A 17865-nucleotide genomic window follows, 5' to 3' on the forward strand; every position below is an offset into this window, starting at 1 on the left:
TTCCCATGGGATTTTTATAAGCAGTTCTATAAGCCCATAATGCATCCTTCAATTTACTAGCCCAATTCTTTCTAGTTTTATTAACGGTCTTTCCCAAAATAGATTTAATCTCTCTATTTCATAATTCTACTTGACCACTAGTTTGAGGATGATAAGCGGAAGCAATTCTATGATTAATACCATACTTAGCAAGAGTTTTTCTAAAACCTCCATGAATAAAATGAGAACCTCCATCAGTCATAATATATCTAGGTACTCCAAATCTAGGAAAAATAATATCTAAAAGCATTCTTAAAGAGGTCTCACCATCAGCACTTTTTGTAGGTATAGCTTCCACCCATTTAGTAACATAATCAACAGCAACAAGTATGTGAGTGTTACCTTCTGAAGACGGAAAAGGTCCCATGAAGTCAAATCCCCAACAATCAAATGGTTCAATAACAAGAGTATAATTCATTGGCATTTCATTACGTCTGGAGATATTACCAACCCTTTGGCATTCATCACAAGATAAAATAAACTTTCTCGCATCCTTGAAGAGAGTTGGCCAATAAAAACCTGATTGTAGAACCTTTTGCGCGGTTCTTTCTCCATGTGATGTCCTCCATAAGCACTACCATGACATTTACTCAATATCTCCTGTTGTTCATATTCGGGAACACATCTTCGCATAATACCATCCACTCCTTCTTTATATAAGTGTGGGTCATCCCAGAAATAATGCCTCAAATCATAAAAGAATTTCCTCCTTTGCTGAGCTGAAAAGGTTGGAGGCAAGTACTTGGAAACAATAAAGTTAGCATAATCAGCATACCAAGGACTGTCTCGCGAGCTCACCTTTACTACAACCAATTGTTCATTTGGAAAACTATCATTAACAGGAATAGGATCATAAGCAATATTTTCCAATCTAGACAAATTATCAGCAACATGATTATCAGCACCTTTCCTATCTACAATATGTAAATCAAATTCTTAAAAAAAATAACCATCTAATAAGCCTTGGCTTAGCATCTTTCTTTGTCATTAGGTATCTAATTGCAGCATGATCAGTATGAATAGTAACTTTTGAATCAACAATATAAGATCTAAATTTATCACAAGCAAAGACTACAGCTAATAATTCTTTTTCAGTTGTAGCATAATTTCTTTGAGCAGCATCAAGAGTTTTACTAGCGTAATGAATAACATTCAGTTTTTTATCTACTCGCTGTCCAAGAACAGCGCCTACAGCAAAATCACTAGCATCACACATAATTTCAAATGGTAAGTTCCAATCAGGAGGTTCAACTATAGGAGCAGTTGTTAAGGCTTTCTTAAGAGTTTCAAAAGCTTCCTTACAATCATCATCAAAAACAAATGGTACATCTTTTTGAAGAAGATTAGTAAGAGGCTTTGAAATCTTGGAGAAATCTTTAATAAATCTCCTATAAAACCCAGCATGACCAAGAACACTACGAATACCTTTAACATCCCTCGGATAGGGCATCTTCTCAATTGCTTCAACTTTAGCTCTATCAACTTCAATACCTCTCTCAGAAATTTTATGTCCCAATACAATTCCTTCATTAACCATAAAGTGGCATTTCTCCCAATTAAGAAAAAGGTTACTTTCTTCACACCTCTGCAAAACTTTATCAAGGTTTCGCAAGCAGCTATCAAAAGAATTCCCATAAACGGAAAAATCATCCATGAATACCTCTACAATACTTTCACAAAAACCATGAAAAATAGCAGACATGCATCTTTGAAAAGTAGCAGGAGCATTACATAAACCAAAAGGCATGCGTCTATAAGCATAAGTTCCATATGGACAAGTAAAAGTGGTTTTCTCTTGATCTTTAGCTTTAACAGCAATTTGTGAAAACCTGGAATAACCATCAAGAAAACAAAAATGAGTATTTTTAGACAATCTTTCTAGCATTTGATCAATAAATGGTAAAGGGTAATGATCTTTCTTAGTAACTTTATTAACTTTTCGAAAATCAATGCACATTCTATACCCTACAACTACTCTTTGAGTGATGAGCTCATCATTATCATTAGGCACAACAGTCATTCCTCCTTTCTTGGGAACGCAATGTACAGGACTAACCCATCTACTATCAGCAATAGGATATATAATACCAGCTTCGAGAAGTCGTAATACCTCATTTCTTACCACTTCCTTCATCTTCGGAATTAGACGACGCTGATGTTCAACAACAGGCTTCGCATCATCTTCCATATTAATAGCATGTTGGCAAATAGAAGGAGAAATCCCTTTCAAATCATCAAGAGTATAGCCAATAGCTCCTCGGTGCTTCATCAATATTTCCAATAACCTTTCTTCCTCAATCTCTGAAAGCTTAGAACTAATAATAACAGGATATATTTTCTTATCATCAATATGAGCATATTTAAGGTTATCAGGCAAAGGCTTTAAATCAAAAACAGGATCTTCCTTTGGTGGCGGTGTTGTACCCAGATCTTCCACCGGTAAATCATGCTTGAGAATAGGTTGGCGAAGAAAAATTTCCTCAAGCTCATCTCTTTCTTTCCTAAAAACTTCACTCTCGCTATCCTCCAAATGTTGCTGCAAAGGATTATTAGGAACAAGAACAATAGATGCACACTGCTCCATTTTAAAATCATTACTAGGCAAGTCAGCTTTATAAGGAGTTTTAGTAAATTTAGAGAAGTTAAACTCATAAGATTCACCAGCAAATTTAGTCAAAATTTTCTCTTTCTTGCAATCTATAATAGCTCCACAAGTATTTAGAAAAGGTCTACCGAAAATAATAGGACAATAATCACTAGCAGCAGAACCAAGTACCAAAAAGTCAGCAGGATATTTAATCTTACCGCATAAAACTTCCACATCTCGAACAATACCAATTGGAGAAATAGTTTCTCTATTAGCCAGCTGAATAACCACATCAATATCTTCAAGTTCGCAAGAATCAATTTCGTGCATAATCTCCGTGTAAATCTCATAAGGAATAGCACTAACGCTTGCACCAATATAACATAATCCATAATAGCAATGATCACCAATTCTAACAGATAGCATAGGAACACTAGCTTGTTTGGGTTTATTAGGATGTGAAACAATATTAGAAGCATCTTCACAGAAAATAATATGACCATCCTCCACATTTTCAGTCACAAGATCTTTAATTATTGCAACAGCAGGTTCAACTTTTATTTGTTCTTCAGGTTCTACAGTTATCTTTTCACTTTTATGAACCGCACTATTTATAACAGAGTACTCCTTCATTTTAGCAGGGAAAGGAGTTTTTTCAATATAAGCTTCAGGAATAACATGATCAGCAGTTTCAACTACAACACATTTATTAATAGATGAATCAATTTTATCTTTATACGGTTCATGATACTTATCAAAATTCTTCTTAGGCAATTCATAATGAGAGGCAAAAGCTTTATAAAGATTTACAGCAATTTGAGAATCAAGACCATATGTAGCACTCATATTACGAAATTTATCAGTATCCATAAAAGCTTCAATGCATTTATAATCATAAATTATACCTGATTCTCTATCCTTGTCGTTCTCCCAACCTTCAGTATTTTCTTGGATTCGATCAAGAAGGTCCCTTTTAAACTCTTCTTTGTTGCGTGTAAATGATCTAGAACAAGAAGTATCCAGCAAGGTCTTGTCTTGAAAAGAAAGTCTTGCATAGAAATTATCAATAATAACATTACCAGGAAGCTCATGAATGGGGCATTTGAGCATTAAAGACTTCAATCTCCCCCAAGCTTGGGCAATACTCTCTCCATCATGAGGCCAAAAATTATATATGCGATTCCGATCCTTGTGAATTTCACTTGGAGGATAGAACTTAGAATAAAACCGGGGCACAATATCATTCCATTCAAGAGAATCCCCATTATCCAGTAATTTATACCAATGCGCCGCCTTACCGGACAGCGATAAAGAGAATAGTTTCTTCCTCACTTCATCCATAGCAATACCTGCACATTTGAATAACCCGCATAATTCATGCAAAAACAGTAAATGATCACCGGGATGGACAGTTCCATCCCCTTCATAGCGGTTATCCATAACACGTTCAATAATTTTCATAGGTATTTTATATGGTATCACTTCCTCACCTGGCGCCTCATCCACTACCGTTGCAGTAGTAGTAGATTTCCCAAATAGAAATTGAAGAGAAGATCTCTCCATAATGACTTATAGCAGCAGGCAGAAATAAAATCAGCACAACAGTAAAGGTTTTCCTTACCAATTCCACTTACCAATAGCGCTTCACTCCCCGGCAACGGCGCCAAAAAATAGTCTTGATGACCCACAAGTATAGGGGGTGTATCGTAGTATCTTCGATAAGTAAGAATGTCGATCCCAACGAGGAGTAGAAGGTGTTGACAAGCAGTTTCGATGAAGGATTCACTGTAAATGCTCACAGACAAGTATTCAGGGGGTTTTGATGTAACAGTTGAATAAAGTACGAGTAAGTAAAGTGCGAGAGTAACAATTGCAGCGAGTGGCCCAATCCTTTTTAGCACAAAGGACAAGCCGGTTTGTTTACTTATAATGACCAAACGTTCTCGAGGACACACGGGATTTTAGTCTAGTGCTTTCGCTACATACGGCTAAATAATCTTCATTGTTATGATAAGTGTTGTGTGGGTGAACCTATGCTAATGCACCGTCCTTCCTAGGACTAATACATACTTGTGATTATACCCCTTGCAAGCATCCGCAACTACAAGAAAGTAATTAAGAATAAATCTAACCACAGCCTTAAACTCTGAGATCCTGCGATCCCTCCTGCATCGATATACCAACGGGGGTTTAGGTTTCTGTCACTCCGGCAACCCCGCAATTAGCAAACGAATACAAGATGCATTCCCCTAGGCCCATAAATGGTGAAGTGTCATGTAGTCGACGTTCACATGACACCACTAGAAGAATAACACCACAACTTAAATATCACACCATTGAATATTACTCAACCATAGTTCACTACTAACATTTAGACTTCACCCATGTCCTCAAGAACTAAACGAACTACTCACGAGACATCATATGGAACATGATCAGAGGTGATATGATGATGAATAACAATCTGAACATAAACTTGGTTCAATGGTTTCACTCAATAGCATCAACAACAAGTATGAATAGATACCGGGAGAGTTTCCCCTATCAAACAATCAAGATCAAACCCAAATTGCTACGGCGGTGACGAGGTGCTGCGGAGGAGATGGCGGTGATGATGGTGGAGATGATGATGATGGTGATGGAGATGATGTCCAGCTCGATGACGGTGACGATGGCGTCGATTTCCCCCTCCCGGAGGGAATTTCCCCGGCGGATTCCTGCCCGCCGGAGAGCTCTTTTCTCTCTGGTGTTCTCCGCCCCGCAGAGGCGGCTGTAACTCTTCGTGAGGAACCCTCTGTGGCTTAGGTCCTCGGGACGAAGGGTTTCGCGAAGAAAAGGAGGCAAAAGGGGTCGTGGGCCCCCCAAACCACATGGCGGCGCGGCTAGGGCATGGGCCGCACCGCCCTAGGGTGTGGGCCCACCCTGGGTCCTCCTGGCCCCTCCTTCTGGCTTCCTTCGTCATCTTGAAAAATAGGATTTTTGGTATAATTTCCTCCCACAGTTGATCTTCCGAAATATTGTATTCTGACGGTGCTTTTTCCAGTAGAATCCTGGCTCCGGTGCTTGATCCTCCAATAATGATGAAACATGCAAAATAGATGAAATAACATAAGTATTGTGTCCCAATATGAAATATATCAATGAATAACAGCAAATTATGATATAAAATAGTGATGCAAATTGGACGTATCAATAGGCTAGAAGGGATGACTTTCGGCGGGAAGATGTGAGCGGGAAAATTGGGCGGGAAAAAGTGGCGGGAGATTTGGGCGGGAAAATTGGGCGGGAAAAAGTGGCGAGAGATTTGGGTGGGAAAATTTCGGACACCACTACAAAGGAAAACCTTTTTTTTGACAAATCACTTTCGTCATGTGAAGGCCAATTTTCGTCAAGTGAAATTTGATCGTCATGGGGTTCGTCAAGGAAGCTCCGTCATAAAATATCGGGGGTGACGGTATGCATTTTTTCGTCAACGTCAAATGTTTGATGGTGACGAACTGCAAATTCGTCAACATCGAAGGTTCATTGTTGACAGACAGGTTTGTCACGAAAAATTGCAACTTTCGTCAATATCTAAATCTTGGGAAGTTTCTGATTGGTCCAAAAAAGCTTACGTGGCCTTACATGTGGGTCCCATTTGGCTTCTGACAACATGGGTCCGACGGCGCTGACATGGATATCTGTCATGTGGGACCGGCATGGTCTTGACTGGTGGGACCCACAAAATATTATGACAAGCTGGACCCACAATATTCTGACCGGTGGGATCCACAAAATTCAGACAAGTGGGACCAGGTTGTTGCCGAAATATGGGTCCCAATAATGCTGACTGGTGGGACCCACAAATTCTGACAAGTGGGACCAGAAATTGGTGCCACGTGGTTTCATTTAATAGTGACGTTGTGACATTTTCCGTCACCTTTTGAATTTGACAAAATTTGAGAGCATTTGAATTATTTGCGAAATTTGGGAAACAAAAAAACTGGCGAAATATCAAAAAGTAGACAATAAATATCATACTTAAATGGTGGCACAAGAAGTATATATGTCTCTCACAGACCGAAAGAAAATAAATATCATACTTAAATGGTGGCACAAGAAGTATATATGTCTCTCACAGATCGAAAGATTCATAAGAAAATTACAATTGGAACACAAAGAAATTAAAAGACCTATGATTAATAATGTTGTAGGACGGTGGTGCAATAGATTAGTTGCCCTGGGATTGAGACATGGATGGTGGCTGGGATGTCCTCAAGAGCAAATTAAGCACGGCATCCATTTCCGTCTGCTTCTTTTCATAAGCCAGAGTCTTTTCTTCTTGGCACTACAAGAAAAGTTCTGATAGACAACGTCTCAAAATCGTCCGCTAAGGGGTATTTTTCGTCGCCTATGGGCCTAACCCGACGATATGGGTTCTGTTGTGGAAACTGCGTCAGGCAAAGTCCTACGACGATTTTTTCGGTCCGTCGCGCTAGGGCGCCCTTCCGCCACGGAAAATCGGACCGTTGCCCAAGTGTTTCCGGGAGCCCGTTGACTGCTGACTGATACGTCCAAAACGTATCTACTTTCCCGAACACTTTTGCTATTGTTTTGCCTCTAATTTGTGTATTTTGGATACAACTAACACGGACTAACGCTGTTTTCAGCAGAACTGCTCTGGTGTCTCGTTTTTGTGCATAAATCCAACTTTCAGGAAAATCCTCGGAATTTATGCGAAAGGTCCTATTTTCCCAGAATACTGACGGAGCCAGAAGGGCAAGCCAGGTGGGGGCCAGAGGGCCCCACACGCTAGGCCGGCGCGGCCCAGGAGGGGGGCGCGCGGCCCTAGTGTGTGGCGGCCTCGGCTGGCCCCCGACGCCCTCCTTTGGACTACTTAACGCCCTCGACCTAAAAACGCACGGAAAAGCCACGGTACGAGAAACCTTCCAGAGCCGCCGCCATCACGAAGCCAAGATCTAGGGGACAGGAGTCTCTGTTCCGGCACGCCGCCGGGACGGGGAAGTGCCCCCGGAAGGCTCCTCCATCGACACAACCGCCATCTTCATCAACGCTGTTGTCTCCCATGAGGAGGGAGTAGTTCTCCATCGAGGCTAAGGGCTGTGCCGGTAGCTATGTGGTTAATCTCTCTCCCATGTACTTCAATACAATGATCTCATGAGCTGCCTTACATGATTGAGATCCATATGTTGAGCTTTGTAATCTAGATGTCGTTATGCTATTCAAGTGGATTTTACTTATGTGATCTCCGGAGACTCCTTGTCCCACGTGTGTAAAGGTGACAGTGTGTGCACCGTGTGGGTCTCTTAGGGTATATTTCACAGAATACTTATTCACTGAGTTATGATTTGAGTTGGATGTCTCTATGAAATTGTGGTGTGTTAGTACCTCCTATGAATGCTCAGAGTGACAGCGTGGGGTGTTCATTAGTACTTGGGAATACATCTTTAAGGTTTGCCTACATGATGAATTAGAATTTGTTATCTTGCCAGAGAGTAATTCGGAATAGCATAGTGAAGTGCTTATTTATATTCCATTATGATTGCAATGTTGAGAGTGTCCACTAGTGAAAGTATGATCCCTAGGCCTTGTTTCCAAATACTGCAATCATCGCTTGTTTACTGTTTTACTGCATCTTTACTTCCTGCAATATTACTACCATCAACTGCACGCCAGCAAGCACTTTTCTGGCGCCGTTATTACCACTCATATACATCCATATTACTTGTATTTCACTGTCTCTTCGCCGAACTAGTGCACCTATACATCTGACAAGTGTATTTGGTGTGTTGGGGACACAAGAGACTTCTTGTATCGTGATTGCAGGGTTGCTTGAGAGGAATATCTTTGACCTCTTCCTCCCTGAGTTCGATAAACCTTGGGTGATCCACTTAAGGGAAACTTGCTACTGTTCTACAAACCTCTGCTCTTGGAGGCCCAACACTGTCTACAAGAATAGAAGCACCCATAGACATCAAGCACTTTTCTGGCACCGTTGCCGGGGAGCATAGCTTTATTTGGAAGTTCACTTGGATTGATATTGTTCGCTGCAAATTCTCCATCATGGGTAAACCTCGCGATACTAAGGTCGCCATATTACCATCCACTACAAGAAAAGGTACAACTCTGAGTACCTCTTTTGCTCTTGATTCACCATCTGTGATAAGTAAACTTGTTTCACCACCACAAGCTTCAAATGCTGGTACTTCTGCTGAATCTGAAAATTCCTCTTATAATTTTGATGATGCTTCTGCTGTGCTTGATAATGATGGTTCGTTAGGATCTTTTCTAGATGCTACAATTGCTAGGTCTAGACAAATTGAAAATACTGAAACTCCTAATGAAAATGCTGCTACACCTGTTAATTCACCTGAGTCTGTTGAATACTCTAGTGATGATCTTGATGAAGATTATGTGGAACTTGATGATGATTTTATTGAAAAATGCAATGCTACTACTGATGCAAGAAAAATTAAAAAGTTGCTTGCAGAACATACTGTTAGATATAAACTGTCTCCTGATCCTAAATTTGCCACATATCCTATAAACATTATGACATGGGCATACCCTTCGGGTACCCATTATTAGTATACCCGGCTCGGCCCAATATGGAGAAGACCAAATATGGAGAAGGCCCAACAAGGCAACCCGAAGAAGTAGTCGACTAGGACTCTTGTAAAACCCTATGCTGGTTGCATATATAAAGCTAGCCAGGGCACCCGAAAGAAGGAGGTCAAGAGATAGACAGAATAGAGACAACATAGATCCGCCTATGGCGACATCCTGTAAACATACATATGATATTATACTGGATTGCTAGCAGCACGTAGGGATCCTCCACCGAGGGGACCCGAAGCTGGGTACGTCGTGTGCCTAATCTCGCTCCTGGAATCTCCATCGTCGCTCTCCCGAAACCCAAGTCTACAATATGTAGGCATTGCTGAGGTATTCCCTCGTCAATTGGCGCCGTCTGTGGGAATCGCGACGACTGGATTTCGTTATCCGGGCGAGATATTTGTCATCTTCAAAGGCTTGGCCGCTTCCGTCGATCTGCGTCAACAAGCAGGCGGCAGCACGCTGATCTACATGAACGAAACTTCTGCGGCGGCGCAAGCAACATATCTCATCCGAAGAAGATACAGGTTTATCGGGGGCTGTTTCCGTGTGCGCGGTTGCGCGCAAGAAGAAAAAAAAATCAGATCATCTATCAAATCGTTACGTCGACAGCAGGCATCGTGAGCTCTTCATGCCAAAATCCCACTCGGCGTTTACCTGGGGTGGTTCCAAGGCGTTGCTAGCAGACATTCAATGAGTTAAATAAAGCGAAGATCAATCAGGACGGCAGGAGAGAGACACAGATAGGAGAGAGGAGCACATGTCTCCTCGAGGAGAGTGCATACACGTTAATCCATCGATTTGTGTCCAAGGCTGAGAGGATTTTTCCCCAGATTAGATTGAAAAGCTAGCTGGCGATCCATCTACATAAAAGTGCATCCGACAAGATTTTCTACGGACACGAACGCCTGAACCAAAAAATTCTGGAGATGAATTTCCATCCGCCGTGAGGACCAAGTCGAAGACCAACACTTTGCTAATCCGCACCATCCGCCGCACGACATGCTGCTACATTGACTACATCCGACAAAAGGAATATCAGGTGCTATATTTTCAATTAGTTACTACTCGCAATTTTTATATCTCTGCGAAATATTTTGTTGGCTCGTGCTATTACTTGCGCGCAGAATTTTTGCGCCGTAATATAAATGCAGGTAGAGAACAAACTTCGATTACTTTGCTTCGACGACCCTATTTGCCATCGTGCATTCAAACATGTTCGTGAACTCGGCATCGCGCACCTCACCACGCTCGGGGGCTCATCTGTCGTGGATCCGTTGGATCGATTACGTCTTCTTCATTGACTATGTCGGCTACATCCACTACTTCCAGCCAGGCGCCACACAAACCGTGTCCGCAGCACGACTTGCGTCCACATCGGCGTAGCCAATTAAAAGCTAAGTTTCCCTTTTCCTCTAAAGATTCAATTATTTCTGTATTTTCGCTACACCCAAATACTCGGGGTCTACACAATTACATTATTATAACAAATTCATTCGACATCTGGAGCTGCGCTATTACTTCGTTACCACAAATATATTCTGTTACTTGGTGGATTTCTTTTTTCCGGCTCTAGATATATCTTCTCCCGCTCAGTGGAATTATTTTCTCCGGTTCAGTAAAATTATTCGGCTTAGTGGATTTGTTTGGCTCAGTGGATTTATTTTCTTCGGCTTACTGGATTTATTTCTTCGGGTCAGTGAATTTATTCGGATTCATCTATATGGATATTACTGGTTTACTCCTATACAATATTACCCGATGTATTTCCGGGTCAATGATTCATCTTCTACGGTATTACTGGATTTATTTTCTTCGGGTCAATGGATTCATCCTCTATGATATCAACGGATTCATCTTCTATGATTATTACTGGATTTTCGGGCCAATGGATTCATCCTCTATGATATCGACGGATTTATCTTCAATATATGCTCTATATTTGGTGGTGTAATCTTTAATATGAATTCATCTCAAATACTTCATCTTGGATTCATCTTCATGGACTCATATTATATTATTGACAATGGCTTCATTTTAAATGGCGTCACCTTATATGACGTCGCAACTCCGTCAACTTCTTTCGACATCATGGCTAACACTCGGGGGCTCGACCATGACTTCGCCTCGGATCACAACTGCGACACAAAAATCATGGCATCACCTCAGCAACGCTCGGGGGCTTGGCTATTTCTTCATCAACAATTTTGCGGCATCCACTTTTGCTATTTGGTGGTTTCTACTTTGGCTAGATTTCTTATCTACACTCGAAGACTTCATCATGCATCGACTTCGTCGTGTCCAAAAAGCTAAGTGTTCTTTTATTTTGCACAAAGTTGATTATCGTTTACTTTCGCCGCACCCAACGCTCGGGGGCTGCGGGTCATATATTCACTTTACATATCATCAAATCTGAGCATCTGACACCGCATGCGAAAAAGAGAGTCAAGGGAAAGATAGAAAAAGTTTGTTTATTTGTGCAGGAGAAAGCAAAATTCAAAGTATATAAGCGAGAACCTGACGAAATTGTTTACAAGAGAGAACCCGACGAAATTGTCCAAAGAGAGAACTCGACGAAATTGTCTTCAAGAAAGAACAGGACCCGAAGAATTATCTTCAAGAATGTCTCGAAAAATTATCCTCAAGAAGGTCCCGAAAAATTATCTTCAAGAAGGTCTCGAAGAATTATCTCCAAGAAGGTCTCGAAGTATTTTCCTCAAGGAGGACCCGAAGTATTTTCCTCAAGGAGGACCCGAAGTATTTTCCTCAAGGAGGTCCCGAAGAATTGTCCTAAGGAAGGTCCCGAAGAATTATCCTCAGGGTGGACCCGACAAAATATTTTCCTGAAGGAGGAACTCGACGAAATTATCATCAAGGAGGAACCAAAAAAGAAACAAGAGAGGATGGACAAATCTTCGGGTCCAATCATCAAGGAGGAACCAAAAAACAAGAGAGGATGGACAAATCTTCGGGTACATTGACTCGTCATATTGTTCCGAGCAAAGAGCATCGGTGATGTACCCGACAATATAGAAGAACCAATATATTCGGCTGTCTCATCACGCCCGAGAAAAATATAGAAGAACCCGCAAAATGGGTCATTGCATCAGCCGAACAAGGCACTCGACAATATATTCTCAGAACGCCAAAGTTGCGATCAATTTCTGAATGCCGCAAATTTGCGAAGGTAAGACCCCAGATCCGTTCTGCTGGGCGTGGCATCGCCGAAGACTGCGCTCTGCTACTTTTATCCGTATCAACAGATACGAAGAAAAATCCTAACGGACGCGTTAGGTACCCGATAAAACATGACTGGGACTCGACAGAATGGTAAGACCTTAAGCGGCACCTGTCGAGTTAGCACCAGTATCCCGAGATCATGTCCAGGGACGTGATCTTGAAGTAGGTTTTTGCGGATTGCCACTAGAGCAGTTAACTAGTACCTGATCCGTCAGATGAACTAGCCCCAACTACCATTATCCCTGTACAATATAGATATTGATGTCAAATAAATATAGCAACGGCCTGGATTTGATAAAAAGAGGGGCTGCGCCAAGTTCTTTATCGAGTAGTACAACTTGAGCCTATGCCTAGGTGCAAGCACCTGCTCATAGGCTCGGGGGCTACTCTTATCGTGAGCATTGTTTACCCTCTCGATAAGATACAAGAAAGAGAAAAATTGTGGAGTCGATTGAAAGCAAGTTGAGCCTACACCCAAGTGCAAACACTTGGATGTAGCCTCGGGGGCTACTCCCATTGGGAGCGCTGGTTGCGCACCCGATAAATGTGAAAAGCTCAAGAAAGAATGACAATACAGCGGCATAAAGCATTGAGCCTACAACCAAGCACAAGTCCTTGGCTGTAGCCTCGGGGACTCCCATCGGGAGCGCTGCCGCGCACCCGATAGAAAAATAACTTCGACAACATCTACAACAATCAGGGTTTGTAGACTCAACTCGATTCTACGACTCGAGTGGAGCCTACTCCCATCAGGAGCACATGGATTTCATCAAGTACTCTAGAAATATAGTTAAGTTCTTTATCGAGTAGTACAACTTGAGTCTATGCCCAAGTGCAAGCACTTGCCCATAGACTCGGGGGCTACTCCCATCGGGAGCACTGCCGCGCACCCGATAATTTCAAGAATCATCGACATTGTCTATATTACACATGATCTTCGACATGGACCTCGCCTTGTATTTCTTCGACTTCGGAGATGGTTATGCTTGGAGTTTCTACGCAAGTCTTCGACTTCCCTATAAACTCGGGGGCTACCGACATGGGCATACCCTTCGGGTACCCATTATTAGTATACCCGGCTCGGCCCAATATGGAGAAGACCAAATATGGAGAAGGCCCAACAAGGCAACCCGAAGAAGTAGTCGACTAGGACTCTTGTAAAACCCTATGCTGGTTGCATATATAAAGCTAGCCAGGGCACCCGAAAGAAGGAGGTCAAGAGATAGACAGAATAGAGACAACATAGATCCGCCTATGGCGACATCCTGTAAACATACATATGATATTATACTGGATTGCTAGCAGCACGTAGGGATCCTCCACCGAGGGGACCCGAAGCTGGGTACGTCGTGTGCCTAATCTCGCTCCTGGAATCTCCATCGTCGCTCTCCCGAAACCCAAGTCTACAATACGTAGGCATTGCCGAGGTATTCCCTCGTCACATTAAGGATAAAGATTATGATTTTTCTCTTGATTTATTTCATATAGCTATTGTTGAGAAAACACCCTTTTGTGGTACTGAAAAAGAAAGTGCTGTTGAACACATGATTGAGTTGTCTACTCTGAGTAGCTTGTTTTCTGATGATGTTAAGAAGCGTACTTACTTTGTTGCTAAATTTTTTCCATTCTCATTAAAGGATGATGCTAAAACTTGGTATAATAGTTTGCCACCTGATTCTATTAATAGTCCAAAAGAATTGCTTGATGTTTTCTTCCGAAAATACTTTCCTGCTAGTGCTCAACATATTGCTTTGCAGAGAATTTATAATTTTGATCAGGAAGATGGAGAGAAATTGCCTGAGGCTTGGGCGAGATTTTGCTCTCTTATTAGAGCTCGGCCTGAACATGATTTGGAAAAGCATGATTTACTTGATATATTTTTATAGTGGACTAACCATTGAGTCTAGGGCATACCTGGATAGTTGTGCTGGTTGTGTTTTCAGGAAAAGAACTCAAGACGACGCTGAAGAATTATTGGCTAAAATAGGCCGGAATCATGATGATTGGTCTACACCTGAACCAACCCCGACACCGATATTAAAGAAGAGGGATATGATTAAATTAAATGATGAAGATATGAGGGAAGCCAAGAAGTCTCTTAAAGAGAAGGGTATTAAACCTGAAGATGTGAAGAATTTACCTCCTATAGAAGATTTATGTAAGATAACTCCCCCTTCATCCATGATTGAGGTACACTCTCTTCAACGCTTTACTAGGGAAGATATTCCGTATTCGAAACCTCCTGCTCAATGCTTAGATGAGTTTGATAATTACATTGTTAAGCAAAATAATTTTAATATGAGAATAGAGAATCATTTAATGGAAAATTCTCGAGATATTAGTGAATTGCATGATATTGTGGAGAGGACCTCCAATGATGTTAAGATGCTTGTTAAACATTTGCATATGGTTCAAACTCAAATTGATCAACTCACTAAAGTGCAAAATGACTTGTTGGAAAATAATTCTAAAGAAAAACATGCTTATGAAGTAACAACTAGAGGTGGTGTTTCTACCCAGGATCCTCTATATCCTGAGGGACATCCCAAAAGAGTTGAATAAGATTCTCAACGAACTAAAATTAGTGCTCCATCTAAGAAAAAGAAAAAGAAACATAAGAATGTTGTAGAATCCTCTGAACCTGTTAATGATCCTAATAGTATTTCTATTTCTGATGCTGAAACTGAAAGTGGTAATGAACATGATAAAGATAATGATAAGAAGGATACTCCTGATAAAGAAGAGGTTGAAGAAGAACCTGAAAAGCATGATAAAAATAAAAAGTACACTAAAGAAGATTTTATTGCTGAAAAACATGGTAATGAAAGAGAACCTTGGGTTCAAAAGCAAATGCCTTTTCCTGCTAAGAAATTAAAATCAAAGGAAGAAGAGCACTATAATAAATTCTGTGATTGGATGAAACCTTTATTCCTGCAAATACCTTTGACTGATGCTATTAAATTGCCTCCTTATTCAAAGTATATGAAAGATATTGTGTCTAACAAAAGGAAAATTCCTAATGAGGACATTTCCACTATGCTTGCTAATTACTCTTTCAATGGTAAGGTTCCAAAGAAGCTTGGCGACCCAGGTATACCGACTATTCCTTGTTCTATTAAGAATAATTATGTTAGAACTGCTCTATGTGATTTGGGAGCGGGTGTTAGTGTTATGCCTTTTCTCTTTATAAGAGACTTTATTTAGATAAGTTGATACCAACTGATATATCTTTGCAAATGGCTGATAAATCTACTGCTATTCCTGTTGGTGTATGTGAGGATGTTCATGTTCAAGTTACTCAAAACTGCTTGATATTAACTGATTTTGTTGTGTTGGAAATGCCTGAAGATGATAATATGTCCATTATTCTTGGGAGACCCTTTCTCAATACTGCAGGGGCTGTTATTGATTGCAATAAAGGAAAAGTTACTTTCAATGTTGATAACAAGGAGCATACCGTTTACTTTCCCAAGAGGATTGAGAAAGCATGTGGAGTCAATACAATTTCTAATGTGAGAACTATCAAAGTGGGAACTATTGATTGTCCTATATATGAGCCTAAAGAAGAATATCAAACTCTTGTGATTGGATCCATATCAATACAATTCAAGGTAACATGATTGATTTGAGGTTTAATTCTTCTTATGTTATGTAAAATCTATTTGGTGGCAAGACTTGATCACCCTTGTTAATAAATACATTTTATATGCATAGAAGAGCTAAACAACATTTATTTCTTCCTCCATTTGATCTACTTGCTGTAGCGCTTTTGTTTTGCAAAGTTCTTTAGTTAATTAGAGATTTCAAAACCTTTTTCTGCCCAGTAATAATAAATTTAACACCTAGAAATGTGCATTTTTCAAAGTTTTCAAAAATTCACAAAAATTATACCAGTAGTCCTATTTTTCGACGAGGCACCTGGGAACACCTGGGGATGACCAGTGGGGCACCCCAGGGTGGCACCCCACAGGCCGGCGCGGCCAGCAAGGGGGGCGCGCCACCCTGTCGTGTGGGCCCCTCCTTGCCCCACTTCATCATCTCTTCCTCCCACTCTCTTCTCTCTCCCGAAAAAGCTCGCACCAGGTTCCTCTCACTCGCGTTTTTTGCTCAAGAGCTCAAGACTTCTCGATCTCTTTGCTCAGCCCAGATTTCTGTCTGAAATTTGGCATATTTGCTCTCCGGTATGTGACTCCTCCGATTATCCAAATAGAATTTTGTTTAGTGGAGTATATCTTGAATATTTTGCTGCTATAGGTAACATGTTTAGTGAGCTTGCATGCTTGTTCTAAGTGGTAGAAACTAGTTTTGATGCATGATTGGTACTCTAGCAAGTTCCTATGGTAGTTTCCCTCAATTATATGTCACCAAATCAAATTTTATATTGTTTGTTGAAAAATTTCAGAAAATGGAAGGGAGTAGGCACCAACTCAACCAACAAGAATTGGAGGTGCAACAGGTCATGAGAGTTCACCGCGAAGAAGGAGTATACCCCGCTTACTACCCGTGCGAGGATTTTATGAGAAGTGCAGGAATCTTGCGAGATGTTCAGGATCTAATCTTCCGTGCAGGATTGAATGATTTTGTTGTTGGTGAACCATGCCAATATGCAAAATTGACCATGTCTGTAGTGCAGGATTTTGCATTCAACTGGTCTCAATCTAATCCCATGGTTCGGTACAAAATTTATAATAAAACTATCAACTTGCCTTTCAATGATTTCTGTGCAGCCATTAGAGTGCCGCAATGGGGATCGTGCGAGAAGATGAGGGGGTCGCCGCAAGAGCTCTTGAATCTCTACAAAATGATTTGTCATGGAAGAAGCTTCTTAGAGGATGGTGGTAAAATTAGTAGTATTCAATTCCCAGCTATTCGTTACTTTGCTTATTTCATCACCAAGTGTGTTCTTGCTAGAAAGAATTCAAGTAAGTTATCTATCCAAGATTTAGCTTTCCTAGCTGCTGCATTACAAGGTGATAAGACTTATAACTTGGGAGCTTTGATAGCCTATAGACTTGCTACTAACCGTGAGAAGGGAGGAATTTGCGGAGGTCTCATCGCCTCTCGTTTATTAGCTATGCATGGTGTAGAACCTCACTATCTTGATATTCAGCTTTCCGTAGAAAAACTTAATATAGTCTCCATGATAAAACATGAATTTGTTTCTGATTCGTCTAACTTGAGTAACCTGTTTTACAAGATAACATTCTATAAGAAAACTTGGAGAACAACTAAGAAAACTGAAAAACTAGTAGGATTGCCTGCACCTGTTCTGTTTAACTTTGATTCCAGGAAGAATTGGTCAGTCACAGAAGGTGAACTAAATGCATACTTGGAGGGAGATGGCCACCAGGCAAGAGGCGGCACGGAGGAGGCCGAGGAATACC

This window comes from Lolium perenne, chromosome 2 (genome assembly GCF_019359855.2).
Source record: "Lolium perenne isolate Kyuss_39 chromosome 2, Kyuss_2.0, whole genome shotgun sequence".
In the NCBI taxonomy this organism is placed as follows: domain Eukaryota; kingdom Viridiplantae; phylum Streptophyta; class Magnoliopsida; order Poales; family Poaceae; genus Lolium; species Lolium perenne.